The sequence below is a fragment of the Haliotis cracherodii genome, unplaced genomic scaffold (genome assembly GCF_022045235.1).
Source record: "Haliotis cracherodii isolate W230 unplaced genomic scaffold, xgHalCrac1.p SCAF_10, whole genome shotgun sequence".
NCBI classification, from domain to species: Eukaryota; Metazoa; Mollusca; class Gastropoda; order Lepetellida; family Haliotidae; genus Haliotis; species Haliotis cracherodii.
Genome location: NW_027266265.1, coordinates 35,560,431 through 35,571,428, shown reverse-complemented (window position 1 = coordinate 35,571,428; position 10,998 = coordinate 35,560,431). Strand labels below are relative to the sequence as shown.

The 10,998-nt window shown below is 37.3% G+C and overlaps 1 pseudogene; it reads right to left on the bottom strand.

Moving 5' to 3' along the window:
* Window positions 1-2,220: 2,220 nt before the first annotated feature.
* On the bottom strand, window positions 2,221-3,581 carry LOC139453748 (uncharacterized; annotated as a pseudogene).
* Between the last annotated feature and the right edge of the window lie 7,417 nt (window positions 3,582-10,998).

Sequence of the window (10,998 nt, the reverse complement as noted above, 5' to 3'; positions counted from 1 at the left end):
AAGAGATGGATGAAAAATTCAATGTATTTTCTTCTTCTCGACCAACAGCTCTGACATGCCCCTTTCTGTATTAACACAAGCGACGACTCGCAAAAGCACACACATCAAGGGGAACCCTCTAGCCTACCATAAAGTCCCAACTGTCGCGAGACGCACCCTGGTTATGACGTTCACGAAAGAGGAATTGGTCCGCCTTGGTCATCCTGACAATGGGCCAACTCAATCAATATTATTTCCTTAAAAATTATGTATAGTCTGTCAAAAGTTACCAAAGCATAGACATATATGCTTTCTTGCACAACTAAATTAGCACCTTCTGACACCCGCTCAAACCCCTACGCCACAAGGATTGTGCCTTCTGCACACATTAGGGCGCTGTTGGTGTCTAGATAGGGCAGACGACATCCATTATCATTCCCCGAGAAGATGTCATGCGTACATTCGTTGCAGACTGACCGATCAATAGGTCAGCTGATCAAAGTCCAACTGCAATAATGTGTTTGTATCTTGACATGACGTTTTTTACGTGTCTGGGATCGTTGTCATATTTAGAATGTTATGCGAACGCCCACTTTTTAAATTTCTCCAAAATACTCACCATAAAATATGTACGATTTATGGAACCTTCACAAGTTTTGTGTTGAATGTCAGACTGTAAGTATTGTATGAACGATTAATATATTTAGTATTTGCTGAAATCATAATAGAGCTTTCCTTGAACTAGGTTACCCCGAGGAATCTAAGGAACATTGTGCCTGGAGAATAAAGACGGTTTTGAAGCTGGACTTGTGTGTTCTTGCTGTAAACTGTTGAATTTCAATTTCTTGACAACTCTTCACCTGGATTCCAGAAAAAAACATCTTCGTTAAGGGCGCTTTGGCAGTTTTATTTACTGTATAGAATATTGCGCCCCTTTTCTTGATTGTTAGGGTGTCATGTGATCTTTATGAGAATGCTGTTACGAATATATGGGTTTTTAAAAGTGTACAGGTTAAATTTAATACTGGAGTCATGGATTTACAGCAGCCACCTTCAGTAACCAGCATCTAAACAGTTGTTTGACTAGCAAAATTACCTTGACAGATATATTGAGCCTATGCTCTGTTTGAGACCCCACTTACGCACATGCTTTAATATCGTGTGCTTGGTGATCATGATATTTATTTTAATGGATTAAGAAGAAGTAGTTTACAGGCTTGAAAAATAGAATGAAGAGCAAACTCTGAATGACGTGTACAACAAGATTTCAACAACTAGTTTTATACATCCCATGAGACCATTTATTTTGTTTATGTGTTTGTTGTTTAATGCTGCACTCAGCAATATGACGGCAGTCTGGACCAGACAATCCAGTGATTGGCATCATGCTCATCGACCCACGCAATTGGGACCAATGACATGCATCAACCAAGTCAGCGAGCCTGACCACCCGATCCCGTTAGTCGCCTTTTACGGCAAGCATGGGTTGCTGAAGACCTATTCTTCCCCGTATCCGCACATGTAATGACTATGTATTATACAAATTACTTTGGGTCATTCATCAATGACAAAAAAGCACGCTAACAGCTCTGTAATTGACATGGAAATGTTATGAAGCGACACAGTGTGGTTTTTAATGAAAAGATATGGGAACAGTGTACCATTATGAATCATGATAGATTAATTGTCTTGTGGCTACTATTCCGGTTGTAAGCGGACAATAATAACCTATTATAGTCATCTGATTTTTAGGTGGGTGGTTTGTTGTTCAACGCCGCACTCAGCAATGTTCAAGCTATTTGACGGCGGTCTGTAAATAATCGAGTCTGCACCAGACAATCCAGTGATTAATATCTTGAGCATTGATCCACGCAATTGGGATCGATGACATGTATCAACCAAGTCAAAACTTCATATTGCATGGTTCATACAGGTCAAGAGAAAAAAAAATCCAGTACTTTTCCAGTACCTATTTGGTACTTTCCAAGTACAATTTTGATTGTTTCAATTGTCATACATTTGCCTTTGTCAACACTTTTTTAAGTTTTCAAGACGCTCATTTAGACTTTCTTCTAACTGACTTATCTCTACAGTCTTATCTTTAACACTTTTTCTAAGTGCATTTGATTGCACAACAAAGGATATTTTTGGGGTTGCCTCTGCCTTCAAGGAAAGATCATCAGCAGTTTTTGACAATCTTGTGATGTCTAGTTCTAGTTTTCTTTTCTATTTTATATTTCTTCATTTGCTTGTAGAGTACATCTTCTTTTTTTCTTCTGCTGACTTTTTTATCTTCTCTCTTTCCACCTCTAGATATTTGTCATACCGTTGCCTGGAAAACTTTGCAGACAACAGTAGTTCTATGTTAATGTCCACCTTTAAGATGCCTCCCACTTTTGTCACATGGTCACAAATTGCTCTGTGAGCCACAAGTGTTTGTCTCTTCATATTTTCCACCTCTATTTCTTTGTTGACACTGAACCCCCTCTCAACTGCAGCCTGTCCATGTGAAAGTATCATGATAAGTTTCACAACAGAAAACAGTTTTTCGAACTGTTGTTTTCTGCCATCCTGGCTCATGTAATGATAGAAGATCTGGTCTGTGGACTTGTCGAAGTTAGAGAACTTCTCTGAGCCAAACGCTGGAGGTATTGATCTAACAGGACATTACATTCTATATCATCCACTCGGTTGGCATTCAGAAGAACATTCAGAACCTTCTTAAATTTCTGGATACTTTCTTCTTTAGCAGAAACCATTCTGACAGGACTAAAGCATGACAAGTACCTTAGAGGGTAAGATACAGGACATTTCAGAAGCATTTTCTTTAGAAGTGATATCAGAAAGTTTTTGCAATTCATCCTGAAGTCCAGTACTTGTTTTTCACAAGCTTGTTCACCAGTATAACTTGACTTTTGCTTTAGTGCCTTCTCACTCGAAAAACCAACTTCTACTTTACTGTATGTTACATGAAAGTCCTTGTTGGTGACATCAAGTTTGGCAAGTGTCTCTTCGTTCAGCTGCTCCAGCTTGTCGGATTTTATGAATCTTCTCATGAGGGATCTTATCAACATGACAAGGTCTTCACACAAAAACACAACCATTGGTTTGTTGCCCTGATACTGTGATAGAAATGGTTGCAGTTGTAGGGCAATCATCTTGAAGAAGGTTAGCTTTGCAACAAAGCAAGTATTTTGCACAGATTCTAGAACCGCTTGATAAGATTTGCAGGTTGGTTTTGAAACTTGTTTCCTTTAAGTCACAATCTTGTCCCACAGCAAAATGGCCCTTTCGCACAGTCGGACATTTTCCAACCATCTGTGGCTTACGAATTTCAAGGGCAGCATTGAACAGCCAGTGACTTAGGTAAAGTCCTCCCTTCTTGCAGGAGAATCCTTGAACAGGTAATACAAACCAGACAGAAATGATGATATATTCCACCCTGTGACTTCAGCACCAGACTTAAATGAGTTATGCTCAATATGCAAGCCGCATGATCCAATGTTTATCAAATTTGAGTTATGTTCCTGCTTCAGTTTTTCTTGCAACAGCTTAAAGAATTTCCAATTCACATTTGGGCCGTCCATGCTGACTTGTACCATGTTTGGAACGTACAGTCCATTTTTCAAAACTGAATGAGTGAAGTGGCATGACATGAGTGAAATGTACACAGTATTTAAACTTTAATATTTATATATATATAAATAAATTCATATTACTGATTTAATATGTATTCTGTATTTTTTTACCATGACTATATTTAAAATAATTAATTTAATAGTACTAGTATTGTAACTATTATTTACTGCTGCTTTAAGATTATTAAAATTAAATATGGTATATTTAATATTCTTGTTTAATGTTATAATTTCAATATATTACATGTTTAATTATAATTTTAATATATTACATGTTTAATTGTAAATAATAATTGTTGCAGATGTTTTCACATATAATTGTTTATTTATTGTAAATTTTCATACACTTACCTAGAAACTCAGAGGTGAGATATCTTGAATCGACCTTGTTGGTGTCATTGTTCCAAATCCTAAGGTGAATGTCCATTTGCTTTTCCTGCATTTTAGAGTTCAAACTTTCGTCAAATAGAACTACATAAAGTCCTGACACTGACTTTTTCAGTAGCTGCATAAAATGTTCTGCAATACAAAAAACACTAAGGTATGCCTTTTTCTTTTCCCCAGATGTGAATTGTTAAGCGATATCACTATCAGGAAACATGGCTTGAAATAGATCACTTGCCCCTTCTGACGACTTGTATGATTGATGACCAGTCACAAGCTTTAATGTCCAAATTATTTCTGATTTAAGTGCATCGTCCTTCGATAAATACTTTTTGAACATTAATGCAGGGTTTTGGGGAACGTTTGTAGCAGCTGGGGGTGGCGGAATATGAAGCAAGGCAGTGTCATTATCACTCACATCAGCGACTGACCTACTTGCAGACTGAGAATCATTCATTGGTGCGATAGTCCTTGTCGTGACGCCACCTTAGTCTAGATATAGAAGCCCGCCATACTTGTACACGTGGCAAGTCAATTCTACCTCTAGAGGGCTCCTATTTCAACTAGTTGGCCTGCTTTGATACTCTATGACTTTGCGCACAAGCGGAAGAGACAGAACCTAGTATATCGGCATTTTACTTCCGGGTTTGGAATACGATCGATATTTTCATAATTGGTGAGTGTTTTTTTAAAATAATAAATATCAAGTACATCCCAGCAAACAATTCTACGTTGTGACAACGTTGTGACAACGTTGACTTTTCGTTGCTACAACGTTGTGATGTAACGTTGTCACAACGTCAATCTGTAGACTCCCAGAATGGTTGCTACAACGTTGTGCGTATACCAAAATACAACCAAATCAAGACGTTGTCACAACATCCATTTTTTACGTTGCTACAACGTTGTGATGTAACGTTGTCACAACGTCAATCTGTAGACTCCCAGAATGGTTGCTACAACGTTGTGCGTATACCAAAATACAACCAAATCAAGACGTTGTCACAACATCCATTTTTTACGTTGCTACAACGTTCATCCCAAACGTCGCGACAACGTAGGTATCGCATACATATGGCGACACTACAGACTTTGCAGCACGTTGTTGCAATGTCCGTGTCTTATTCCTCAATACCTCCCAGGCAGCCTGAAATGTTTGTACCAATCTAGTTAAGCAAGCAATACATTCTGCAAACTGAATTCACTTTAACCATATCCGTGAAACAGCAAGTCAATGAAATGCACTCTCTTTTGGCAGAGTTTGAAATACGGCCGAGATAAAAATCTAAATGTTTTAAATTACATGATTGTACAATTTGGTTATATATTTATTTTCCCAAACAGTTTTCAAGGCTATGTGCAAATTGTTCACAAATGTTTCAACACAATTAAAAGATATTTGATTTCCCCACGAATTTGCAAATTAAAAAACCATCAAACAATAAGCCCTGCACAAATTGAAACATTTAAATTTTCTTGGCCTTACCCCATACATTCAGCATTGAGAGCAACACTGTGACAAACATAATAGTCTATGCATCTGATGTCCTAAGATCCATTTCCCAGCAACGAAATGACAATAGAATTCTGGTTGAGGTGACCTTTATTTATTTATTAAATGACAAGTCAGAACTTGGGATGAGTGGCTGAGGAGCCTTTTCAGTCCTCAAATGAAAAGTCACAGGGATGATCTTCAACTGTATCCATAGTCTCTCCTTAAGCCTTGGTAACTGAATAAAAAATGACACAAATGTTATAAAATGGCAAGGCAAGGGACATATTTCTGACATAACAAAATAATGGTTGCATTCCCCAAAAAATATTTTGATGTCTGATGTCAGTCTTTAAACAGTTAAAAACTGCTGAAAGTGCGAAGGCGCTGACAGTAATGCCATGATACTCTTGGATCATACATAAGCAGAAAAGCTTTTAGCACTGAATCATTGGTGTAACTTTATATCCCCGCCCTTTAGACTTTTGGTATAATTAAATAAGAATCATCTAAATTTTAATTCTTGAAGATGTTTGTATATATTATTGCATCATACATACCTTTCTGTCAGTGATGTACTTTAAACAAATATGCTCCCACAATACTGTTTTCTCCACCTAAAAGAAAAACAGAAACCACAAAGTATCACATTTTTAAATAAACCAGTACTGTATAGATAAATCACATTTACTTAGAGTATGATGTAACTAGTGGTAGTATTGGCAAATAGTTTTATCAGTCAACAGATCAACTGTAGTTATTCAAACGCAGTAACTTTACCTCTCTGCTGTACATCACAAACTAGTGATTCAAGTGAATATGTTGGCCAAGTTTCTAAAACCTTATTTGAAAAATATATACATAAATGAAAAATATATATTGCCAAATAAAATAAATAGTTCCCATATTTGAAGCATGAATGTTGAATATGAATTATGAATAGAAGTGTTAACACTTTGGGGTATTTATCCTAATTAAAATTGTGATTATTTTTTTTAATACTAACCTTAATATTTTCCATATTAATATGCCAGGATAATTATATAGAATCTATGTTGTAATATTTACAAAGATAGATCTAGAAAACATGGGAAAATTAACAAAATGCAATAGCTTATACAATACCAGACGAAGTTGAAACAGCTCAGTAAATATTTATTTAAATTTATTTGTTACTACGTCTATTAACATAATACAGTTTAATATCGTTATATATAATTCTGTAGACCTAGTATGGTAGCCTATACGTGGCAACATATGGAGATCGAAAACCGAACGAATAGGGTTGCTATCAATTCCATTGTATTTTTCATTGGTGCACATTGGCTACACCTATCTCACCTTAATAATCAACAAACGATGACCAACTCACTGACAATATATGGTGATATTTAACTTTTAACTATCGACTAGCTTATCATCACCAATATGACAATACCGCAAACACCCCGCTATAGCGCGCGACGAGAGACTCGTTTTACTATTTCTCGTTTTCATTAGAAGGGAGTCGGACATATATCTAGTTATCGGAAAATGATGAATTGATTCTTTTTTGCAAATAATAAAATTACACCATGATAAGAGCCTTGCTAAAATAAAATGTATAGTCAGCACCAACAACCTGATGGTCCACATTTAGGCTACTTCAGTCTGTGCCAATTAGGCCTTTTCGGAAACAACAAGTATGTTTCTATCTCTTCCCGAAAATACAACTTTTCATAACATCATTGAGCGCATTAAGATTAAGGCTATAACTAGTAGCCTACAGAGAGTCGATCTGAAAATACTTCCATTGTTTTGATTCCCTCTCTTCGCTGTATAAGAGAAATCTACTCAACCTTTCTCATGGCCTGGATGAGCCACATTGTTTCACAAAAATCAAAGTCAGAATATTAGAACATGTAAACTTTCAGATTTCAGAAATAACACGGAAGAAATGGCGATAACTGTCAGTGGTCAGTAGGCGATGCATACGTTAGGCCTATTTAGGCCTACAGACCTTATACCCTTACGATCGAAACCCGAACATAATATGACGACCGCAAAACGCCGCCAGACTGAATTCTGGTCAAACATATGATATACCTACTGCTTGCCCTTGGTAATTACCCTTGGTATCCATAAAATAATAATATGGTAAAAAGTCATGGGCTTCCTTCACCTCTATACATCACGTTCTGTGTATCAAATATTACTATCAACACTGACGCTCAGCTCAGTGAAAGTGACCGGCAAACTGCATTCTAAACCCCGCCACTCTGAATAATACGATACATTTAAATCATTTGACTATCTGCATGTACAGAAACATATCAACAAGCGGAGACTGCTTTTGAAAAAATAACTTACCTTATCCGAATTCACAGATCATCTGTCCAGTTCCCGTTGCCGCACAATCACTTGGTTGTAATATATCCAGAGAGAGTTTGAACTAAGATGGCTGGTGACAACAAATCTTCCGCGACAATGTGACGTCATTTTGACGTCACTTCACGAGGCAACAGGCTAAACTTTTCAGCAGTCGCTCTCACGCCGCAAAAAATGCGCGCCAAAGTGTTTTTAACTGTAATTTTACGAGATGGTAGATCTACAAGTGGTTTCCTAAACATCATTTACGAAAAGTGTTGTAATGTCCAAAGCATAACGTTATCACAACGTTAATTTGCAACGTTGTTGTTACGTTGTGGAATAACGTTACAATATAACGTAATACTAACGTTGTAATAGAGTTCGCAATTACGTTCTGGAAATTGTAGTATTAAGAGATGAAAATTCAAATGCCGAATATACAGAAAGGTAATGCATTACTGCCTTGATATTCTGACAAATTCATGTTGATTTTGATAAAGCAGTTCTATTCCTTTATGACTATCAAGAAGCAAACTTTATAACGTTTCACCGACGTTTCAGAAACGTAGTTACAAAACGTTGTGCGATGTCCGATGCACAACGTTTTCACAACGTGAATGTGCAACGTTGTTATAACGTTGTGAAATAACGTTGCACGTTGACGTTATAATAACGTTGTGACAACGTTATTTCACGACGTTACCAATCCACAACCTTTCCACAACGTTGTGACAACGTCGTGTGTTAGCTGGGATGTGGGTGGAATTCAAGTACTTTTCAACGAAATTCCCGTACTTTTCCAGCACTTTTTCGATAATAGCAAATTCCCCGTACTTTTCCAGTACCAGTCCAAAATTCAAGCACTTTTCAAGGCCCGTGCGAACTATGTATTGTGTACTCGTTACGAAGGTTATCATTCATTTTAACGCATTTAAAAGTCCAGTAAACATAGTAACATGCAATATATGTATATATTGTCGATTTTTACCAAATATACGTTATTAGATTTTATTTTTTGAAACCGATCTTCCCCTGTCAGGCCTTATCGTGCGGGCTATTCGTTAAAACCTGGAAAGTTATTATCAGCTGAAAGTTTGTCGTAACTGAGCGCGTGCAACCTGAAATTGAACTTCTCAATGTCCTGGGAAAACTTGCCAAACACGCTACACAAGTTTCCTTACATTCTTCCTCTATTACATTTACAAGTGTGATGCAAGAATAAGTATATGGTTCAGGTGTCACTACTGATGAAAACTGGTTGTATAGCCAAGATTACCTTGATCCTGCTGCGTTTGAGCGTATGCACTACGAGCATTAATTGGACGGTATTGAGTGAGGTTTGCCTGCTTAGAAAAGCATTTCAGGTGTATGACGGCTAGTGCTGCAACTCTGTACAGCAGGCCACTTTCACCAAACAGTGGATCATTTATGTATACACAATCCATTCTTTTGACTAATTTAGTATGACATTCTTTCATGATGGATTGGTATTAAAACAACTTTCATTTTGCCAGTTCAATCCCATTCCTGTCAGGTATATTAAACCTGTACACATGTGTTTCAATTGCCATTTCAGTTGTAGTTTGACCGTATGTTACCACTTTAAGCTGCCACATGGGGGCAAAAGGGAAACCACTTTCTTCAAATGGAAACCTTGTTATGGAAATGAAATGACGTTTTTTATAACAAACAAAAACAGGCATATCTGGAAGCAGTGAAGTTATGTGAAAACAATGTTCGATTCCAAGAAAAGGTTTGGGAATCACTTAAGGCCAAATTCCATTATCAACACCTGGATGTGGCCGATGTAATCTAAATCTTATTCCTTGAGGTATGGCCAATTCAAGGATTCCAATCCACGCTTTAAGAAAATAATTATTTCCAAACCTTCATAATAGCTTTTGAAACTAGTTTTAAAGTAGTTAACACTCTGGGTGTCAAAAACACACATAATTTTTAAAAAAAATGGCTCATTATTTTTTTCGAAAAATACGTGCTGTGTGACGGGATCTCCAAAGAGGTTTCCAATTCAATTTCAGGAGGGCAAACTATAGAATTTCTCTGCAACAGAAATGTTATTGTCCTTACGACAAGCTCGCTAACAAGCTATCGGCATTCTGTTACGCTGCACATTGATAACTGTTGAAATAGCCAATTTGGGTGTTAAAATGGCAAGCGTAGAGAAAAACGGTAAGAGGTTGTTGAGACGAAACCGCTTATCACTTTTTCTACCAAGGGTTCTGGGAAACTGTCCACAGATGCTAGTTTAATATGATGGTGCGTTTTATATTTTTATCTGCTAAATGACTCAATTATGACAAATCGTATACACACTACACTACAGATTGATAAATCTATACCTAAATCAAATACTTAACAACACACAACAATACATTGAATTGTGTGACAGTACAATACAATAGTTATTTATAATGCACATCATACATTATACACATTAAACTATATAGGCATTATAATACCTAACATGACATCGACATTTGCCTGATTCTGATTGGTTAAAACAGTTTTCCTTTTTGCTACGGAAACTCATTTTAAATATATTAAGCCTTTGCACGCAACACACGTGCGTATGAATACATCGACAGCCTACATATCGATTCATAAAAATGGCTGTCGATTGATCACCCACAGGAACTGAAGAACGTAACGATATTTCCAATATTACACGATGGGTCTATTAAACAAACCTTTTCTCTAATACACGCCGAGTCAACGGCTCTCGCGAAATGAATAAACGGCCTTGCGCCAAATAGAGAATGATGTTCAAGGCCCTAACCCTGACTGCTGAGTGCGGCGTTAAACAAGAAACCAACCAACCATCCAAAAGGCCCGTGAAGATCTGGGGTAAAATAGGTCTTCAGCAACACATGCTTGCCGTAAAAGGCGACTAACGGGATCGGGTGGTCAGACTCGCTGACTTGGTTGATTGATGCATGTCATCGATACCAATTGCGTGGAACCGCCGTCATATAGCTGGGATATTGCTGAGTGCGGCGTAAAGCAACAACATACTAAACCAACCAATTGCGTGGATCGATGCTCATGTCATCAATCACTGGATTGTCTGGTCCAGACTCGATTATTTACAGACCGCCCTCATAAGCTGGAATATGGCTGAGCGCGGCGGTTAACAAC